The 23,863-nt window shown below is 32.7% G+C and overlaps 1 protein-coding gene across 1 annotated transcript in view; it reads left to right on the top strand.

Moving 5' to 3' along the window:
* The first annotated feature begins 10,957 nt into the window (after positions 1–10,957).
* LOC140447831 (arylalkylamine N-acetyltransferase 1-like) overlaps positions 10,958–23,863 on the top strand; it is a 55,369-nt gene continuing 42,463 nt past the window's right edge. Inside the window, exon 1 of the mRNA XM_072540719.1 lies at positions 10,958–11,033. The gene's annotated coding sequence lies outside the window, so the exon portion shown is untranslated. The remainder of the gene's footprint in view (positions 11,034–23,863) is intronic.

Here is a 23,863-nt window from a genome sequence, read left to right as displayed (position 1 = left end):
TTTTTGTTTATGTGCGGCACGTGTCTCCGGAGGCATGTTCTATATCACCGTAATCAGTAGTGAGAATTAAAAATTTGCTATCGATAGATATTTGTTACACTTAAAACGACTTACAAATACCATTTTTATCGCTACCGCAATATAGGACGGTTTGATAAATTTTACTACACCACAGTTGCAAAATTTCGCACATGTCCCTGGAGATACGTGACGCAGTCAAGGTGTTAAAATAAGGGTGATTATATAATTTATTGACACATCATCTGTAAGTATTTCAAATATCAAACATTCAGACTGAATACTTTAACGTATAGCTAATGACCCACTTTGTTGATGCTATCAACAAAAAAAAACATTAAAATTCTATTTGAATATATAAGGCAGTAAGTACAATATGTTGTAACGATTTATTTTTTTGCCTACCACATGGGGTAAGATTATGGGGGTAGAAAATTGGAGACAGAAACTAAGGGGGTTGAGATAGGACAAACGAAATAATCATTACTTGTGCCAACGGCACTCAGGGTTTGTTAGGAGAGCTGGGGGTCGTGGATAAGTAAACGACAAGGGGTCGGATTGGGGCAACTACAAAAATATGAAACAAAAGGCCATGAATCTCTTGGGACAAACAAAACAAAAAGAAACAGGAAACACCTCTAGTAATTTTAAAAAGGGTGGCACTTCGAGGTGTCTAATTATAACCATTACAACAACTAGTTGTAACTAGGAAAACACTTATCAGAAATGCAAAACATATCTTTTTCAAATGAAACTCAAAAAAGGTTAGTTAAAAAAAATAAACCAAATGTTAAGAAACAAAATTTAACATTTATTGTTGTGTCACCACAAACAGTTACAAAATAGACAATGCAAAAATACTAAATAAATAGTTACAAATAAAAAAATACAGAAAAATCTTACATGTCATCCGTTTACAAACTCCAGAAGTTGGAGATACTACAAAAACTTACAAATGTTACCGCACAGAGATTAACCTTTTTTTAAAACAAACAAAACAAATAAATATAGAAAATAATAAGGCTAGCTGTCATATGTTAACATTAAATTTAAAAAACTGAAAACAAATAAAATAACAGCTAAAATCAAACCCTAAAATTTTACAATTTATTAATTATTACAAATCCTTTTAAATTTTAATGAAAGCAATTATTAAAAAAATGTCTGTCTTTACTTTAAATTGGACACAAAAAAAGTTACCTGAATTTCACAAAAACACTTTAAGTTCCCGAGGTTGAAAACTGGAGTTGAACTCTGGACATGAACACACGAACAAAAGGACTGCATCTCACACTGCGAATTGGATAGACTATTTGAGGCCGAAGCCGGCACTGGACACACAACTTATGACTCTGCCTCTTACAAAACAGGAACAGGTAGAATTAGACTGCATTAACTAATTAACTGCTACTAAAATTGTTTTCCATAACGTAAGACGAAGATTTCCCTGAAAAGGGAAAAAGCAAAAAACAGAAAACTACAAATTCGACGTGAATTTGGTCATAACGCTGGATACCACCGCTCTTCACCGCGGCTCCAACGAAAGTGACGAAATTATCTTTAAAAATTGATCGCATAAGTTGGAATAAACAAACGATGGTTGAAACGCAAATCATTTATTAGAAAACGCAATATCAAGCAGTTCGAATAAAACATTAAAAAAATATGAGGAAGTACACATCTGTTAAATAAGAAACAACTCTAAACATTAGAGAAACATTAAAAATATTCTTCGACTTTTCAAACATATATACGGGGATTTCAATTTATCACATATACGAGGGGATTCCAATAAATTTACAAATGCTACAATGTTACAAAGTTATTCTTTACAATCAAGCTTGCATTAAACATTATTGAAAACATTATCGTAACACTTATCACACACCATACGCGCATGTTCTAAACAGAGTACAAGAATAGTAGAAACGCATTTTTCACATTTGTATTTTGAATATCGAACCTTCTATGTCTCTATATGTCTCCCTCTATATTTTGAACATCTCTTCCTCTATTCATCATAGCATGAAGGTTCCTCCTGATTTTTTTGTGGAGTGGATTTGAATTTTGACGTAACTTAAGCTGTAACTCAGTGGGCATTCCAACTGTTAGGATGCTCCTTTTTTGAAGTTTTTCCAAACACAATTCGTGGACCGACCAAAACTTTTAACTATTTACTTCTTCTATCGGTTCCTTGAATTTTCCCAGAGTCACGATTTGAAATATATTATATCAAGTATAAATTGATCTGGGTACCATTAAGTAAAGCGAAGAAGATTACCATTGCCTACTGTCGAAGCTTTGTAAGTCGTACACAATTTATCGAGTGCGTACATCAATACCAGATTTGGTAGCATTGTAATCCAGGATCATTTGCGGTTTTCCTATTTCTGGGTCAACTGCGTCATCGTCATGCCAAATAAAGGTTTCACAAGTCTTATAACCACATATTTTGGTTTATTACTGAGCATGTAAGTGCCTTCTGGCAGTTTGCCTGCGTAAAGCTATAAAATATGGGAATAGAAAGTTTTGGAATCAACCGAAGCATAAATTTTGATTCCGTATTTATTTGGTTTTATATTGGTTTTTATATTTTATATTTGGTTATATATTGGATAAAGGAACATCTGCCCTCGAAAACTTTTAACTTTTCATCTACAGTTCTGTTTGTTCCGACTTAATAATTCTTTTGACAGTTACTTGAAAATTTTTTGGATAGCTGAAAATTTATTGCAATAATTCTTTCTCAATTCTTTCTCATGTCTTTATGTCATCGAATCGAGTACACCTGATAAGGAATTTAAACCTTTTTAAGGTTATTATAAGATGAAACATCTCTACACCAAACTCGTCTTCGAGTTTGGTGTAGACTTAACCTCGAACATGACTTAGAAAATAACAAAAAATACCTTTAAATTAAGGAGAGAAACATAAATATACGATTACTATAGGTCAGAGTTTCCCAAACTTATCTAAACCGCGACCCCTTTTTGCTAAAAAATTTGTTCGCGACCCCCCAATTTCCCCCCACTCATTTATTCAATATTATTTGACAGAAATAGCGTGTCTAATTCACAATTATCTGATGGTTTCTCAAATTTAATTTTACTTTACTGTTTAAATTTAAATCAAAAACAATTATTTTATTTTAATACAATTATTTTAATGATTGCGATCTGTCCTACTAGTAATTAGTAGTAGGTACTTCTGCCAGAATAGCATTTACAATAAAAATAAATAATAAGAAGTCACATTGTACACTGCGACATATTAGCTTGTGTCTATATCGCAAAACTCTTCCATGATAATCGCGAAAGCGCTCGCTACTAGATGGCACTCTGGAACGTTCTCGTAGCCTCGTTTTGGCTTTATATAAGCGGCGATGCGCAACGAAACCTCAGTTCGAATCCAAACAGCCTATGGTGGCGAACGCGGTGTTGAGTAATGAGTAAATATTTTACGACTTACGTATTCCCGTTTACTTATTTACGTCTACGATAAATAATAAATTATGGATAAGTTTTTAAAAAGAAGTGCAGAACCATCTACGTCTGAAAGTGGCAGTAGCAGCAATAAAAAGAAAAACAGATTCTACATTGATGAATATCTTAAATATGGTTTTACTTTTATTTCCAATAAACCACAATGTGTTATTTGTGGACAAGTCTTGTCAAAAGAAAGCATGAAGCCATCAAAGTTACTTCGACATTTAAATAGCAAACATCCAGATAAAAAAGACAAGCCCGTAGAATTCTTTGAAAGAAAGCTGAACGTTCTTCACAAACAGCAGGACAGTTTTCCCTTGGCAACCACTACTAATGAAAAAGCATTATTAGCAAGTTATAAAGTTGCTTATCGTGTTGCCAAAACTAGTAATCCGCACACAATTGCTAAAAATCTGATTTTTCCAGCAGCTGTTGAAATGGTACATATAACGTGTGGGGAAAGAGAGGCTGCAAAATTAAATACAAAACCTCTGTCAAATAATACTATCCAAAGAAGGATAAGTGATATGACAGAAGATATTCAAGCGCAAGTTGTGGAAAATCTTAATAAATGCACGTACTTCTCTCTTCAAATGGACGAATCCACAGATATATCTAACGGTGCCCAATTCATTACGTTTGTAAGATATGATACAAATAATAGCATTCAAGAAGATATTTTATTTTGTTCCCCATTGGAGACCAATACCACTGGAAAATGTTTACTCGACACTTTTGTGAAACGTACAAGTAAATATGATATTGACTGGGGTAAATGTATTGCTATATGCACAGATGGCGCTAAAGCTATGACAGGACATAAATCTGGTCTTGTCAAATTACAAGAAATAATGCCTAATGCCAAATGGAGACATTGTTTTTTACATCGAGAAGCTCTTGCGTCCAAAGCTTTACCTCCTGAAATGGACTGTGTTATGAAAACCATCATTAAAGTTGTAAATTCCATTAAAGGAAAAGCTTTGCAGACCCGTATTTTTAGAAAAATTTGCGAAGACATGGGTGCTTTATTTGAAAATCTTCTCTATCACACCGAAGTAAGATGGCTTTCAAGAGGCAACGTCTTAAAAAGAGTATTTCACTTAAGAGCAGAGCTTTTAATGTATTTGAAAGATGAGAAGTCCGCATATGAAAATCAATTTTCCGATCCTATTTGGCTTCTGAAACTAGGTTTCCTTGCTGATATTTTCGAGCAATTAAATATTTTGAACAGTAATTTACAAGGTCGCGACATTAATATAATTACAGCCACAGATAAAATTAAGGCGTTTCTAAGAAAAATCGATTTATGGTCGACCTCTCTTGGCAAAAAACAACTCGATTCATTCCAGTGCCTTCAGGAAATTATGGAAAATGTATCCAATTACAATGCTACAAATTTTGAACAAGTTATTGCTGACATGCATGTTACTTTGCTCAATTTAAAACAACAGCTCTGTGATTATTTCCCCGAAGAAATTCAAAACAGTTACGACAGTTGCAGATGGATGAAATACCAATAAACATGAAAGAAAAACTTATTGAAATATCAAGTGATGGAATGTTGAAGCTCCAATTTTTTTCCCAGAACTCGGACCAATTTTGGTCCGAAAAGATGCAGGAATACCCCCAGTTTGCGAGTGAAGCTGTAAAATGTTTAGTTCCATTTGTAACATCATATTTGTGTGAGTTAAGTTTCTCGTCTATGACTGCCATTAAAACAAGAGTTAGAAATCGTCTCGTACTTGAAAATGATATAATAGTGTGTGTCTCAAATACACAGCCTAGATTTGAAAGATTAGTTTCACAGAAACTGGCGCATAGCTCTCATTAAGATTATATTATTTGACTTTGTTTTACTCTTTTATTTTTACGGACTTTAATATTTAGTTTTATTTTTCGTCGGATAATTAATTGTTAATTTCTATTTACGGCGTTGTTAAAATAAAAATACATGATCTAACAAAGTGGTGCTTTTGTCTTATTTTGGAAATGTTTGGCGACCCCCCTAGTACCTCATGGCGACCTCCCAGGGGATCTCGACCCCCACTTTGGAAAACACTGCTATAAGTTAATAAAAAAATAATTTAAAAAAAGTTTTTCAAATATCGTATATTGGGACTACTTACTTATCAGGCGCAACTCATGCAGTAGATTAAACCGTCGGTCTCGGAGATTAGTACTGCTGTACGAAAATTAGAACACTGGATATAACACTGGAGGTCTAACGGATATAATTTGAAAGATATGCGTTTATCTATGCTATAAATAAATTATAATAAATAACTTGAAAGTAATCCAGTAATTATTACATCACTTAATCTTAAATGTTCGAATTGTAGCCCTTGTTGTATTTGACAGTATCCCAAACGTTGTACAAATTCTTGTAGAACCTTGTTATGCTTTCTTGAGAAATATTGTTTATTTCTTTCTTGTTTTTAAGTCTCCAATATTTGCAGGTTTCGTTTTATAAACAAAATTCTTTAAATGACCCAACATAAAATAATCCAAAGGATTGAGGTCTGCGACTTCGCTGGCCATTCCATATGTCCACGTCTTCCAATCGACCTAATCAGAAAAATTTCGTTTAGGTACCTTCGAACATCTAAAGCATAATGCGGAGGCGTACCATCCTGTTGAAATCATAAACTTTTATCAAAACGTCCAAGATTAATTGTACTGGGGAATAACTTAACTAAGGTAGGTACGAGATACGAGGTATGCTGGCCCGTTTAAATTACCTTCGAAAGAGTAGAGTCCAATGATTTTATTTCTTACAATGCCAGCCCATACGTTTACTTTTGCGGGTATTCTGTATGATGTTCCCGCATCCAGTTGGAGTTTTCTTTTGCCCAGTATCTACAATTCTGACGGTTGACCTCGCCATTTAATTTGAATGTAGCCTCATCAGAAAAAATAATATTTTGAACCAAGAGAGGGTTTCGGTGGCTGTTATCCATCATTATTTCGCAAAATTGTATTCTTTTATCTGGATCATCCTCGTTTAATTCCTGTACAACTGTGGATTTTACTTACTTTACTTACTTTTACGTACTTTGTGTACCATTGTTTTGCAAACGTCGAGATCACTACTAACCTTACTAACAGAAGTGTGCGCATCTTCTTCAAAACCAGGTGGAACATCTAATGTTGTAACATAATTTACAGAGGGACGACCTGATTTGCGTGCATTTTCAACCGTACCAGTTTCTCGAAATTTCTTTTCAATCTTACTTACTGTTGACTGTGTGATGGGTATTTCTGGATATATATCATTAAATAAATTACACACTTCCATCTGAGTTCGCGGTTTGTCTCCATACCCAATCATCATGAGTATTTCAATTCTTTGTTTACACTCAAATTCATTTCTACTTAAAATTAATTCTAAGCAATAATACAGAACATTCACAAATAAATACAATTATTGTACTAGTTAATTGTTATTGAACGTTACCAAAAATAATTACAGTTTACCAAAAACTAGAAGTAGACTATTTTTTGCAATTGATAATAAATCATTAATTTTCTAAGCGCATACCTTTCAAATTATATCCATTAGACCCGAGTAGTATACTTTTTTAAAATCAGCTCATTTTTATCGATCTAAGAATGTTCTAAAATACAGGGTGTTACATTTAAAAAAAGAGCCGATGACGTCATCACTGTAATGTGTATCACCTTTTTATTGTAAAATGTAGAACATTAAATTTAAAAATCGACGTATTTTAGATTTTTTTAAAAAGGCTTTTCATTTAGGAAATATCGAATTTATTCCATACTTTACGGACACGCTGTATAATACGGGCTTTACACCAACAATAAATTCACGAAGGAATTCATGAAGTCGCTTCAAGGTCAAAGTTGACGTGTGTAAAGCACAATTTGACATCCAATTTTGCCGTGAATAAATTCGTGAAGAAACTGACGAAGTAGAATATGTCCTATTTTTCTGATTTATTGGACATGAATTCAGTGCCACCAACTTGAGTAGATTTGGCGCGAAGTAGGCATAATAATTATTTTGTTTTTGATTATTGAACTTTGCATCTTTGTATGTCAAGTAAGAGTTTTTAACTAGTTTTTCATTTGAGAATTAAAAAAAGAATAAAGAAATTAGTTATGGAAAAGGGGTAGGTTTATTATCTTATAATAAAAGACAGAAATTAAGATTTAGAAAAACATACAATTTCAAGGCAGAAAACTCTAGTTTTATTAAAAAATTGTTTACTTTTTTCTTTCTTACATCATTTTATTCAAATATAATTTATTTAATGCTTTGAGAATGTGCAGTAAATATTTGTTAATAAAAGATTATGTGTCTACCTTTTTCTTCACTCCTATCTTTTTGCAAAATGAAAACTATGGATATAGTACCTTTTTTTTTCATGTTTTTTGAGGTGGGCGGGAAATCTTCGTAAGATACTAGGTCTTATATTTGATATGTGGGATTCCCTTACTGCCGCTGAGGTGGCTATCGAGCCCACCACATGTGATACGCTCAACCGTTATCTCAGCCGGGGCGAGAACCTACCCACTAAAATCCCTCCGTTCTCTTAACCACGCTTGTGATCCGCGATTGCAGTCCAGGATTCGCCCTGGTGGTGGCATATCTTCAGTACATTTCAGGAACATCATTCCTTCTCTCCAATTCTAATCTATCTCTATTCCATCTTACACATTCCAACAGTGTATGTGACACAGTGTCGACCAAACCGCAGTAAGGGCATCTGTTTATAGCCGCTTTCTTAAACCTAAAGAGGTATAAGCGGAAACACTCATGGCCCATGAGAACCTGTGACAGGGAATAATCTTAACGCCGGTGTCCACATTCAACCCAGGTCTTTACGTTCGGTATAAGTGACTTGGTCCACTGTGCCACATCCACAGTTGCCTCCCATTCGGCTTACCACATCTGTATAGATGTGGCTCTCTCTTCACGTTTTACATTCTCAGTCACACCAGTATTAAAAGCACGATGAAATAAATGGGTCCTCTCGCATGCCAAGATGCGAGAGGGAATGCAGACGGTGATGACACACAATGCTGCTGCAGAAACAGTTCTATAGGCGCTTGCTCCGCGTAACAGGCTTATTCTGTCTGTTCGTGTTAAAAGTCTCCGGTAGGATGATATATCTATCTCTCCTCTCGAGACTGGGGCCGCATAAAGAACGATAGATTGCACTACCCCTGCAGAGCCCTTCTCCTTTCAGCTTTGGGCCCGATGCAGATGCTTGCCCCAACTCCCATTGGTGTGGAGAATTACTCCATGGATATAGTACCGATATTGTCAGATTCGGCTCATGATTCTCAAAAGTAGCAACTTGCAAAAAAATGAAATTCTCAAAATTTACAATAAATGCTCTAAAAACATCAAAGATTGATTTTTATTTCTGATAATTTGGTGACACTCCCTGGATATATTTTTTTTGATCCAGGTATGGATAATTCTATATTATTGATAAGATTTTTAGATTCACTTCAGATCGGGTTAACTCGTCTATTTTTTTTTAACCAGGTATGGATAGTTTTATATTATTGATAAGATTTTAAATTCAGATCAAGTCCACTCAAACAATTCACCAAGACCCCCAATGATAATTTGTATAATGAATTCCAGATATGTAACAGAATGGAAAAAAAGTTCCCCATTTTAGCCAAACGATTCAATTGAAAAATCAAAGTGGTGACAATTTTGAAGATGAATTGCTAAATAAAGACATTATTGAACTTCCTTGAGTTGAAGATGTTTAGGAACCCTATAAAATATTCTTATGTTATTGGAAAACCTCAGAAGGATCATTAATATACACACGATTTTTTTTATTAAAGTTTTCTTTGCGTAATTTAATTTTTAAATCTAAAAAATCTATTTCTTTTTAATGCATGTCTTCTGCCAGTTTCATTTCTCTGACATGATTCCGTTGTGCTCTTTTCTCCTCTTTTTTCACATGAAGCCGTTGCCATGCTACTAATTTTGTTCATATCATACGGACAAAATCTGTAAATATGATTTTTTATTTAGAATAAAATCATAGTTGTTTGTGTATAACAAATATTAAAATTAGCTTGTATTTCTGTTATTATGATTCTTCATTTAAATTATATATTTAAAAATTATTGTATTTTTATATATCTAGTTAAGTCCTACCCTACTCCCTACCCTACTATTCAATATAGCAAATTGTAATATGTTAAAGACAAATCATTAAAATTTTAAAGAATCGGCTCACAAACTAGTGGTAATGTATAACTGGTTATTTCCATTTTTATTTATTTTTAAGTATTCATTTCTTTAAAATTCTTTTTTGAATTAGAATTCTACACATCTCAATATTCTAACAATAAACATATTTATTTATATTACGTATCTCTTACAATATAATATTATGAGAAGTGGTTAACAGATTATAAAAAGTATTGTACCTTTCTTTCCTTTTTACTTCGACTTGGTGCAGGCAGGTATTGTATTTAATAAAATGCTTTCATTATTCCAAAAGTCACAATGAATTTATTAACATTTCTACCAACTACAGTTAATTTTTAGTATGTAATGAATGCTAGATTTTCTTGCATTCATCATCTATTAAAATAAATTACCACTTTTTCTTTTTCTTTAGCTATGTTGTCCTTATTTAAGTTATTTGAAATTATCTTGAATGTCTAAAAATCAACAGTTTCCACTAATTACATGTAATTTCCAATAATTTTTACCTTTTGTTCAAGCTCTTACTCTTTAACAAATTCAGCATAACTTTTTTGTACAATCTTAATCACTATTTTCTTGTTAAAACAATATTGTTTTTTTCAGATTATATTTCCAAATATATCTTTTTTCAAAATTCAAACAAACAGCAATAAATAACATCCAATAATAAAACCATTGGTACTACTGAAATAATGACACTTGATGTAAAAATTTATTTGAAGTCAAAGAAACTTTTTTCCAAAATATTCACACGAATTTATTGACACAGAAATTGATAAATAAATTCATGAATTTCTTCGTGAATTTATTGTTGGTGTAAAGAGCGTATAACTTTTTTTCTTTGACATGTTTCCTATGCGTATTTCAAATTTTATGTCAATCGGTGCGATTCTTTAGAATTCTGAGGTTTAACAATATTTTACCGCGAAAGAATGGACTATGTGTTTTTTCTTTAAGATGTCCTTATGTTTACCTGAATTAAAACCTTAATGGATATACAAAATACCGATTTACTTTACCTTAAAATTTCGATAAGAAAGAAACTCCAAAAATTCTTCCTTATTGAACAGGAGATGACTCCAATTAATTATAATCCGTGGCTCTATGACCATGCCCGGGCGTTGCTAGAAGCAACAGGGAAGGAAAAGGGAGGAAAATAGAAACAGGGAGAGAATTCACAGTTCACGGTAGATTTGTACAGCGTAACGCAGCGAATTTAGTGCACTTCCACACGAGCCCCAACTCACGACGCCGTAGGAGTTATCAGCTGAGAGTTTTCTAATTCCCTTTGGGTGTTTTCTGAGCATAACGACAGTTTGGTAAAGGTAAGTGAAAGCATTATGTTTAGATAAATGTATTCTTGTTTTTGATGATTTATTTAGTTTACCTTTTATTGACCTATAAAATTTTTAAAAGTAGTCAAAAGGAACAGAATAGTAATTTAATTTTATATTTTGATTTTTATAAAATCTGAGTTTGGGAAATTTTTAAATTATTTTTATAGGTTTTCTTTTTGGGTCAAACACTTAAATGAAATTTAGGTGTTTGACTTAAAGTGTTTTAAGCGTTTTTTTTAAGTATATCATATATTTAATTAAAATTTAAAATGTTATACTTCTACTACATCACTATGATTTTTGAATTTGAGTCATGAGTGTCCAAAATTTATTTTGTTCTAGTTCTAATTAATCATTTAATATTTTTTTGGGTTTTTTTTCTTTTTCAGATTTTTTTCATTTCTATTATTTTTTCTTTTATAGAGCAAATTATTGTTATATTTTTTACATTCTTTATATGTTTTTTTTTATAAAACACATCCAAAATAAGTAGAAAATTATTTAAATATACTGGTAAAGTTTGTTTAGCAGAAAATGGTTGACTTCAATTAGTGCGGTCGTAAATATTATTAAATTTATCTAATTTGGCACATTGTTAAGACCGGTCCGGAGCGATAAGCAAACAAGGTAGACAGAGTTGGTCTTTTACCAATTAACAGTGACTAGACGGTACTCCTATAATAAAGCACAGGATCCACAAAATTTACAATAATTACGACGAAAAAAACAAAAAAAACGGATGTAAAATACATTGCTTTGACTTATATACACGAAATTAATGTTTTCAAATGAGTTTTAAAATAAATTAAATCAATTTTAATTGCTAAAATTATAGAAAAACAAACATTAATAATCATTTGTGGTTCTGAAAAGAACCGTTTTTTTAAACGTAACATTTGTAGATTTGATGACAGTATCATCTAAATTAATTATGATCAGAAAATATGTTAATTTTTATAGTTATTTTGTGATTATTATTTGATATCTTTTCTGATGTCTTTGAGAGAAATGTTTGTTTAGTTCATTTAATCATGAGTTACTTCATGAGTTTTAGGTTAAAACTAATTGTATTTTTTTATCATCTGTGTCCTTACTCACCCCCAATGAAGCTCCTGACTTATAGTAGTATGGCGTTCTTCAAGTATTGGTGAACGGGAAGCTTTTTCTTATATACTTTTGTCAGCTACTTCGCCACAACCTTCATTATTTAAGCGCCTGTAGTATTTCGCTTAGCTCAACAGTGACAAAGGCTTTATAAAAATAGAGGTTAAGTGTATTCTACTACTTTCTCTATTAGGGGTTTTATGCCATGTAGATGGTCAATAATTCCGTAACTTTTTCGGAATGCTGTCTATTTTCTCTTTTGGAAGTCATATATTTTTGAACGTGTTGATAGCTTCACGTACCTTGGCTCGCTAGTGACTAATAGGTACCAAAAAAAAAACAAGCCAAGAAACTAAAAGACAAATAACCTCTACAAATAGGGCATAATATGTACTCAAAAAATAATTCCACTCAATAGATATCCAAAGAAGAATTAAAATTAGTATATACAAGACACTGCTGAGGCCGGTCCTTACATATGGGGCGGAAATACGAACTCGAACACAGAAGAATAAAAGACTTTTGGAAATATTCAAGCGCAAAATGGTCCCAAAAATATTTGGAGCTATAAACGACCAAGAGCAGTGCTCAAAAGATATAATTTCGAATTATATTAACTCTTTAATGAACCCGATGTCGTAACATTCACTAAAATACAGCGACTTAGATGAGCTGGACACATATACGAATGCCGAACAATACGATTGCTAAAAAGCTAACTAGGAACACCTTGAGGCAGAAGAAGCAGAGACCAGCCGCGAATTAGGTAGAGTTGAAACCGACCTAGGGATACTAAAAATCAGAAGATGCCAACACGTCGCCAAAAATCGAACAGAACTGAGACGAATCTTAGAGTTGGCCTGGATCTACGGAGGATTGTCGAGACAATGATGATGCGATGATAATGCCTGTTTTGTTGGTGGATAAGTCCCTAATTTTCTTTTCATTCTTTTAACTAGTATTCACGTAAACAACTTATATATGGCTGAGGAGGCTAATCGGTCTGTAATTAAATAAATGTAGTTTGTGTCCTGCTTAATGTAATAAAATCGTAATACCAATGTTCCAGTATATTGGAATATTGGATTTGTGAAGGCAGATATTGAAAAGTAGTTTATTTTTTTAAGTAAAATATTATCTCCTTAAATTTTTAGTGCTTCTGACACTATTTCATCCTCGCTTGTGATTCGATCATTTTTCATTTTCTTTAGAACATGTTTAAGTTCTCATTTTGTTATATCGAGCATAAAATCTGATCTTTGGTTTAATACCCCAATTTTTACTATAATTGGAGGTTGCTTATAGTTATTTTTTTTTAATCTATCTAGCACTGTGTAGAACTCTTTGACTATTGTTAATATTTTATTTCTGTTTTTAGTTTTTTCTCCAGCTCTGTTTCTTAGTTTCTAAATTTCTATTTTCCCTTTTTGCATGCTCCTTTTTAAAACTTTTGTGTCCTTATTTTGCTCTATTACTTGTTCAGTTTTTTTCTACTCTGTAGTTTCTTTTGTCTTTTCTTATTGCCTTTGTCATATTGTCTTATTTATTTTATTTACGCTTCTTTGCTTAAACTATTATCTTCTTTCATCTGTCGCCTTAGTTCTACAAGGGTTTTCGTAAATTGCCTTAATTTTTCATCCTTTTTGTTTGTTGAATAATATTTATTTTAGGCCCGTTGCATTGTGTTGATTATTTCTTTGTTCAATATATTGATGTCTGTTGTTGTGTCTTTCAATGAGTTATCAATATATTTTTCAAACTCCTTAATAGAAATTGGTTTAGGTTGTTTCTTACTTATCATTTTAAGTCTTTCTTTTTCAATATTATTATTTTCTCACTTAATATTATATTATCACTGCTTGTACTAAACTGGTTTAACGTCTTTAAATAACTCTTTTTTAATTCCTTGTGTTTCCATCAGGGCTTTCTTAAGTCCATTTTCTGTGTTTTTTCTTTTTAAAGAAGCTGTTTATTTGATAGAGATTATTTTCTGCCTTTCCTTTCAAAATTACCCAATATTATCTCAGAGTGGTCTTTGTCAGTGCCTATTTTGGGGCGTCACCTATTATTAAAAAGTGGCCAGGATGTTCCTTGATTATAAAGGATATTAGATCGAAGAATATTTAGACTTATTTGTCTGGATATCCTGTATGGTATAATTTCACTATTTGAGAGAGTGATTCATCGTTTAAAGGCGCAGAAATGCGGAAAGACGTATGAAAATCCAGTGACGTACACTCACTTATTTAAACGTTAATTATATTTTATTTTTCAAATATTAATGTTCGAAATAGGCCACAATATATTTATTTACAAGTTTTTACTGACGTTTCGATCTCTATATTCAAGGACCGCTTACAAAGATATAAATGATAGTTACATTTATTTTATTTGTTTATTATTATATATTTTTATAATCTTATATTGTTTATTTTCTTTTTTTTTCTATATTTAAAAACGGAATAGAGATACAAACGTCAGTGTATTAAATATGTAAATAGATATATTGTGGCTTATTTCCAACCTTCTCCCTAAAAATACAAAATGCCACAAACAAGAAGCTATAGAAAAATAAATATATCTGTCATTTGTATGTTTGAAAACGGTCTCTTTATAGAGATCAAAACGTCTGTAAACTAAATATTTAAATAAATATATTGTGGCTTATTCCCAACATTATTTCTAAAAATACAGCACGACAAGCGAAAAGCCAGAGAAAATAAATATTACTATCATTTGTATAATTGAAAACGATCTCTGGATATAGAGATCGAAACGTCAATAAATAAACATATGAATAAATATTTTGTGGCCCATTCCCTACATTCCCCTAAAAATACAGAATGCCACAAACAAAAAGCTATAAAAACAAGTAATTTTGCAGAAAGTTTACTGATATCAACCGGTTGTCGCGGAAGTTACGCTAAAACGTCTTTTGACGTGACCCGTCCGAGTTACACAATGAAATTTTTTTAAAACAAATTTTAAGACAGTTTCCACACCACCCCATAGTGGCGTCTTGTGGCGCGTTACTTTTTTTAAATGGGTGTTCGCCAAGAGCCATATTGTCTTATTAAATAAAATGAACAAAACACTTAAACAGTATAAAACAAAACAAATCCTATAAAACAAAATAAAATTCTATAAAAACAAAATAAAAATAATGTTTGATGTAACAAAACATTGTACCATTCTATTTAAACACAAACACTATACACACTTACTATGTTCTTCTCATTTTTTTCTGTTTTTGGTTTTTTTATGATGATGTTCTTATTAAACTATTAGATAATATTATTCGCTGTCTAAATCTGAAGATGCAGTGCTGCTATCGCTGTCATTACCTTTACCACCTAGTGTAATTATAATTGGCTCTAGTGAAACTTCGATATAAGTGTCAAGTTCCCACATACGATGTTCTTCTTTAATTATGTGGCCTATACATTTAGCCCATTTCTCTGGAGTTACATGGAGGATTTCTTGAATCAAAAGTTTCTTAATTTCGTTTAATTTGAACGTTTTGTTATTGCGTGCTACTTCTACTTTCACTTGCGCCCAGATAAGTTCAATGGGATTAAGTTCGCAATGATAAGGTGGTAGACGCAGAACTTTGACACCATAATCTTTTGCAGTTTCATCTACAGCATATTTAAGATATTCACTTTTCCTTAACCGTGCAATGTCAAGTAGCTAAATGTTGAGCATTGATTCTCCGTATGCAATCCCCTTTTCTGTAAGCCATTCTTGAATCCTCCCTTTCAATTTCTTTCATAATCACCTGTTTTTTTCGACTCAAATTGAAGAAAACCATCATCAAGAAACCCCGTATCACTTCCTATATGGGTGATGATTAAACGTTGTTCCTTTCCTGATGGAGCTTTTAATCCTGTAGATCAGCCTTCTATAAATGCTTCGCGTTTACTTTTGACATTTAAATCTTTTCAAACTTTTAGAACTGTATGACCTTCGTTAATTCAGGTTTCATCCAAATAACATATTTTGCGTCCAGTACTGCGAATTTTGCGTATTTCTTCTAAATATTTTCTGCTCCACACAATAATTTTATTTTTTTCTAATAGCATACTTTTTCTGTTGAGTTTCACATATCAAAAGTTCATTTCGCGCATGATCCTGATTAAGACTCTACGAGATATCTTGGGTAAGGAGTCATCGTTTTCGAGCTCTTGAGAAATATTTTTCAGTGTTGGAATTTCACTCCGAAAATAAAATTGAATGAATGAATTTTTCGACGTATAATATTCCTTGTCTCATCATCCAAAACAATGCTTTTCCTACATCTAGTTTTACCTTTTTCTTGCTTTTTATTTTCCTATGTATTTTTAAGTACACGATAAATACAGCTAACGGATACTTTTGTTAAACTGCTACAAATGTCGACCGCTTGGCTAACATTTAATGCCATTTTTCTGCCGACAATTCCTTCATAAACGTTTCGTATCATTACCTTCTCTTCGGACGTTAACATTTTCCGTCTCTTTTGCGGCTTTTCATTTTTGGAATCAACATCAGAATTTTGCTATCTTCTGTTGGAACAACTCGGTTTTTCGTCCAACTCCAATAAAAATCAAACCAAATAATCACAGAATATAACTAAAAATTTACTATAAAACGAGAAACTATAATACTCGTATTATCATGAAACACGTTTTATCAATAACACAAACTTATCGCATAAAATATATTCACAAAATGCAACACATGCCCTACCCTCAGAGACGCCAATGTAAATGAACTATTGTTGATAGGCACTTGCCCGACAAAAACTAGTTTTACGGCTTTCTGTGGGTCGGAATTTAAACGGAGTTCCGTCGCTAATTCCAAAGTTGCCAAAGGATTGAAAAATATTGTTTTAAAATATCGATTTTTATTTTATAAATTTAAATATGTAACGAAACGTAACATATAAATAAAATTTATTTAATTACAATTTTGTGCTTAATTTTTACTATTGAAAAAATCATGTTTTTTGGTATTTTTATGACGGTAATAATCGCTGCGTGGAAGAATACAGGTTTTATATGATCATAATTACTACTTGTGAACAAGAATTGGCTACACTGTACGACAACTCCTGGTTAATTTTTCTATAGAGAAGCACAAATAAATATACTACTTATATATTGTGTAATTTCTTATGAGAAAACGCAAATTGCAATTGAGAAAACGGGTAGTTTTCGAAGGCTGCTGTGTACATTTAAATTTGAGGATATCCACCGTTAGAACGATGAATCACTCTCCCAAATAGTAAAATTCTACTTTAGTAGAGGCGTACACTTGAATGATCTTTAGGATATATCTTGCACTTGTTTTGATGTTTAAGTAGACCACCCTTGTTGAGATCTGAGATACCATACTGGTAGTACCATAGATACCTACAATATCCTAATTCACGTTTGAGAGTTTTAACTCCATTTCCTCGAATCTACATCTACGTCACGGAACAAGACACCCTGGCATTTTTTATTAGGATTAGTTTATAGTGGTTGCAGGGCACAGCATAGTTATCCTGATATTCAAAGGGATTTCGTATACTGTCTCAAGACCAGTCTTGAGTCTTTATCTCATTCAGTCTTTAGTACGATAGCTTCCACCTTAACTTACGGATTTTTTGCATCTAGTTTTCTCCATATTATTATGGGGTAGGATGGGGAGAGAAAGAAGGTGTACATGAGAATTTTATGGGTCGTCACATAGTTCCCCAGAGAAAAAGGTATTAAGGGGCAAAACCATGAGCTTTGGCGGGATAGCAAAGGTGTTTCTACCCATTTATCTCCCATATAACGTAACTTTAGATAAAAAATATTTCCGATGAACTTTACTAAAATAAAAGGTTTTAAAAAAACAAAAATTTGAACATAGAAAATCAACATAAACGGTTTTAACTTTTAAAAGAACATAGTAATATAAATATGCATTGCATATTTCTAATAAATTAAGTTTATTAAATACTATATAAAAAAATCTACGCAAAGATACAAAGCAATAGGCTAAAGATTTTAATAGAAGAACTTTTAAACTCGTGACAATTTATAGGATGTGGAAAGAAACGTTTTTAGTCCCAATCCTTTAAGTTTATTAAGTCTTTAATGATGTTCTATTTCTGCGACCACTTTCGGAGTTTACAATTTATACTCCATCCTTAGACCCGTAAAACTAGGACAATTGATTTTATTTTTAGCCTTTCTAATTTTATAGGTCTAACAATGGAGTATAAAATTGTTAACTATGAAACCGGTAACAAAAACTGAATAATATTTAAGACTTTTCGAACATTAGACATTTATGGAAGGACTTACTTCGGCAACCATTTCATTGTTTGCGAAAATTTAACATGGAAGCCAATAGCGTCTTCATTTACTTCGAAAAAGCTTTTGACCGAGTGGACTAAAATAAGATTTGAGAAATATTAAATGACAACGACTATCCTATACATCTTACAAAGGCAATAAAATGTTTATAGTACCAGACAAAAATTGGCGAATACAGGTGAGAAACGGACATAAGAAATCGAAATTAATCAAAGATTGGGACAAGGCAGCAGACTTTCACCACCCACCCTTTTTAACATATAAATTGGCGACGTCCTTAACAACTGTTTGCCAACGAAAACATATTGTACAAGAAATATTCTTCTTCTTGAGGAGCTTATCCGTGACGAATGTTGATGGTCATCATAAAAATCTTTAACTTGTTTGCAGCAGTAAAAAAAAGCTGCACATATGTTTTATTGAATTGGGTTTTGAGGTTTTTTAACCAGGATATTCTTCTTCTTCCTAGACCGCGTTTCCTAAATATTTTTCTTTGCAGGTTGGCTTCTAGGAGGGCATATCTGAATTCATTTCGCATATATCCGAACTATTGGAGCTTTCGAGATTTTATGGTGAACAGTACTTCTCGGTTTTTGTTCATTGTTCTGATGACCTCCTTATTTGTGACTTGATCAGTCCACGGGATCTTCAGTATTCACCGGTATAACTAGATCTTAAATGCTTTCAACGTACTGCACATATCTTAGTTCAAGGTCCACGATTCAACACCATAAAAAGGACAGAGAAGACGTAGCATCGCAGACTGTTTACTTTTGTACCAAGAGAGAAGTTGTGGCTCTTGAAGGAGGCACTCATACGGTTGAAGATGAATCTATATTTTTCGATGCGCACTTTTTATCTGCTGGTTGTCGATAAATTCTTCATTTATTAGAGTGCAGAGGTAGTGCGTTACTATTTCTACTGGGGTTTGATTGGCATGAAGTTGATCTTCTGCTATCTTTTTCTTGTTAATGATCATGAAATTTGTCGTTTTTACGTTTATATTGAGTCCATATTGTTGCCTCTAATACGTGAGATTTACAGTCAACAATAACGACATACCTAATGTTGTTTAACCGGTACCCGTTTAAAAGAATGCCTTTTTTAGTTTCGTGCACAGCTTCGTTAAATATTCTTTAGGAGTAAAGATTAAAGATTTGAGATAAACTATATCCTTGCCCCACTCCACGATTTTCACGTATTCAGTTTGTTTACCTTCATCTCTGATTTGAGGTATGATTCCAGAAAAAGTTGACGTCTCTACATCTCTGACATACGATATGTACCAAGAACAAAGTCTTTATCGTACCAACAGCATTTATGATCCCGAACTGGTTGGAGAAAATTTTATTCTTACACATCTTGTAAACTCTGTTATGGATTAACTTTAGAAAAAATTTTAGGAGATGACTCATGAGACATCAAACAGTATTCTTCACATTACTTGACCCCTGGTTGTTTCAGAAATGCAATAAACTCAGAGTAGCCATTCTGTTGATATTTCTCCAGAGTTTTATATGTTGTTTAGTATCTTTGTGATTAATTCTATTTATTCGTTGTTCATTAGTCTAAGTAGTTTTGCTTGTATATTATTGGTACCTGCTGTTTTACCATCTTTAAGCTGTGTTATTGTAGAATAAACTTCTTGCTGCAATTTTTAGTCTATTTTTATTTTACTCTGTTTCCGTCAGAATCAGTTAGATTTTCTTTCTGTCTCCGGCTTAGTACACCTGCGAGTTCTTTAACTTTCGTAGGTACATTGTGACTATCGTACCTTAACTTTAGAGTCTCAATTCCTTCGCATCTTTTAATTACTTACTTCTTTGGCTTCTCTGATTTTGTCTCTAATTGTTAAATTCATTGTTTTATATCTGTCTGCATTTTTTGCTTTTCTGATTTTGTCCACCAGCTTTAGAATCTCATCTGTCGTTCATGATTTTTTCTTGATTAATTTATCTCCTTAAAGTGTTTTTTCTTTACATTACAGATTTTCATAACAGATTACAAAAATAGTTCTACCATTTCTGTAATCTGTTTGATGTTTTGATATGGTTGGATTCGTCTTTAATCGCAGTCACTTGTACGTTTAATGTGTCATGGACCCCCATTTTCGTATTAAGGTCCTGTAAGCATATGCATAATGTATGATTGTCGTTTTTTATGCACTGGACTCGGAATATTCCCACCAGTGGAATGTGGTCCACGTCCTAGTCTGCTCCTGGATAATTTTTGTCAGACCTGAAGCTGTTTCGAAAACTTCTATTTATCAAAATATTATATATTTGATTTTTGATGATTCTCCCGGGTCTATATTGAGTCGAATTTTTCTAGAGGTCTCATCTCTAGTTTTGACTTCAGGCAGGACTTTCGGAGCACCTAGACTACAATTTATGTGCTTCGATGTAATGTGTCTTCAACTACGAGCATATAATTAACATCTTCCATAATGATAAGAAATTCCCGTCGTGGATTTTCAGTGTGGTTCTGATGATTTTCTAATAAAACCCAATTACTTCTTCCTTCTCTTTGTCTGCAGTGGTAGCATAAACTTGGATGTTGTTTATATTGATTGGGTTGGCTTGTACTTGTAGAAAAATTACTCTGTGGGCAAAAACCACACTTTTTCTAAAAGACTACACAAAAAGTATTTAATTACATTTAATTTAATTTAGTTTAAACAGTTTTTTTTTGTAAATAAGTAACAGAAACTTAAATGCTGAAATTATAAAAAGCCCATATTAGGGTGCTGTCTTATAAAGATAAAGATCAAAAAAGGTTATAGTAATTATGCCAATATATATATATTATATATATATATATATATATATATATATATATATATATATATATATATATCGAGAAAAGGAGTACGACCGTCAATCCAAAATAAACTAAGGTACACTCGAAGAGTGGTGGGTTTTTCGGTCAAAGTGGAGAAATAAAAGACAAAGAAAGTGGCTACTTCATCTATTTATTGAAGACGTTTGGCTTTCTGCTCAGAAAGCATCATCAGTTCATCTAAAAAGAACAATATGAAACCAAAAAACATCCAAGGAGAAATTACAACAAAAGTGTGTTACCTTACAAAGACATGTAGCAGTCAATGATGTTAAAAATATGAAAAAACTTACGAAACTGGACATTCAGAGTTAACGTTGTATAAAATAATTAATTGAAACTAGGTATAGTTTGCAATTTAACAAAATTAGCACAGCAAAAGAACATGTGGTAAAAATACATGTATTAAAAAGTTATAATAAAAACTTAAGTAAAAAACATTAAGGTTAATTTTAAAGTGTAAAGAACCAAAAAGATCATACGAATGCACTTCCAACAAATTTATTTAATAAATTAGCTTTTAATTTTAACTTTAGGTAACATTATAAGTTATTAAGAATAATAGTAATAAGATAAAATGAAGTTACCAGTCTTTAGCTTAATGAGACTCGCCGATAAATGAATTTACAAGTTTGACACCCATTTTCACGTGTTTTCGTGGGTCATTAAAATTTGTGTCATTGTTGTACATGGTTTTTGTTTTTGTCAAGTTCATTTTTAGGCCAACTTCATTGCTAGCTTCAGTTAGGTCGCCTATAATTTTTTGTAGTTCTACAGGATTATTAGCAATCAGAATGATGTCGTCTGCAAATCTTAGATGGCTGAATTATTCCTCATCAATGAATATTCCTTTGTTCTGCCAGTTCATTTTGCTAAATATATTTTCAAGAATTGCAGTGAAGGGTTTTGGTAATATTGCGATTCCTTATCGGACGCCTCTGGAAGTGGGAAATTCTTGAGTGTTTTTATAAATTTTTACCTTAGCTTTTGCTTGTCTGTATATATTTGCTAACGTTTCTATGTACAGTTTATCAATGCCTTGGATTGTCAAAGCTTCTATTACTGCCTTGGGATATATAAAATCGAAAGCCTTCTCGAAATCTATCAAGGTTAATGCTAGGGGTATTTCATATTCTTTAGCACTACTCATTAGTTCACGAAGTGTATGAATATAATCTATGGTACTAAATCCACTTCTGAAGCCAGCTTGTTCTCTCGACTTTGCAGCATCTAATGCGTTTGTTAATCTGTTGTTGATGATCTTTGTGAATATCTTGTATACACTTGGTAGTAGACTTATAGGTCTGTAGTTTTTGATATCCTCTTTGCTACCATTCTTATGAATAAGAATTATGTTTGCTGTATTCCAGTGGTCTAATACGCATCTCGATCTTAGGCAGTTCGTAAATATGCCTGCTAAGATTTTCTAGGTTTTATTGCCAGCGTATTTAAGTGCTTCCACAGTTATACCATCTATTCCAGCTGCTTTACCGCTTTTCATTTTTGTAATTGTTGATTCTACTTTTTCCGGAAGGACTTCTGGTACATCTTCTTGGTTACTGATGACTTTTTCAAGTGTGTATAGGCTTTGTATAGTTCGCTGTAGAATTTAATCACGAGTTGTATTATTTCATTTCTGTCTGTAATTCTGATGTATTCGTTTGTTAGCGGAATGATTTGCTTCTTCCCAATGATTAATACTTTTATTGTTTTCTTATAGTTTTTCCTGTTTTCGATTGCATTTTCTACCAGTCTTTTATTGTATTTTCTTCGGCCTTTCCTAATACTTTTTCTTATCATCATCATTGGTGCTACAGCCCTATAAAAGAGCCTCAACCTTCCCAAGTCTATTACGCCAGTCAGTTCTATCCATTGCCAACTGTTGCCAGTTTGCTGCGCCTATTTGTCTACCATCCTCATCTACACCATCCCTCCATCTGAGTTTTGGTCTACCCCTACTTTTACTTCCCACAGGTTGTGACATAAGGATTCTTCTAGGAGGGTTGTTCTGCTGTGATCTTGCCAGATGTCCTGCCCATCTTAGTTTTCCTATTTTTATGAAGGATACTACGTCTTTACCACCAAATATATGTTTATATCTGTGATATATCTCGTAGTTGTACCTCCTTCTTCAAACACCATTTTCACAGATGCCACCAAATATTCTTCTCAGGATCCTTCGTTCAAATATAAGCAGGAGATTTTCATCTGTCTTGGAAATGGTCCATGTCTCCGACCCATATGTCAACACTGGTTGTATAAGCGTTTTGTATATGGTTATTTTTGTTTTTTGGCTTAAGTTTCTGCTTCTCATATGTCTACTCAGTCCAAAATAGCATTTGGTTGGTAGGATTATTCTTCGCTTGATTTATTCCGTCATGACGTTCTCCTTGGTGATCAGGGAGCCTAAGTATGTGAATTTGTCCACCACTTCAAAGGTAGAATTATCAACCGTGAATTGGTGGCCGATGTTTCTGGCTCTATTGTTGGGTATTGATGCCATTATCTTAGTTTTATGTTCATTTACTTGGAGGCCCATATTTTTTG

This window comes from Diabrotica undecimpunctata, chromosome 8, assembly GCF_040954645.1.
Source record: "Diabrotica undecimpunctata isolate CICGRU chromosome 8, icDiaUnde3, whole genome shotgun sequence".
NCBI lineage: Eukaryota > Metazoa > Arthropoda > Insecta > Coleoptera > Chrysomelidae > Diabrotica > Diabrotica undecimpunctata.
Note: the sequence above shows the minus strand (reverse complement) of the source record. Positions and strands in the feature narration are given on the sequence as shown.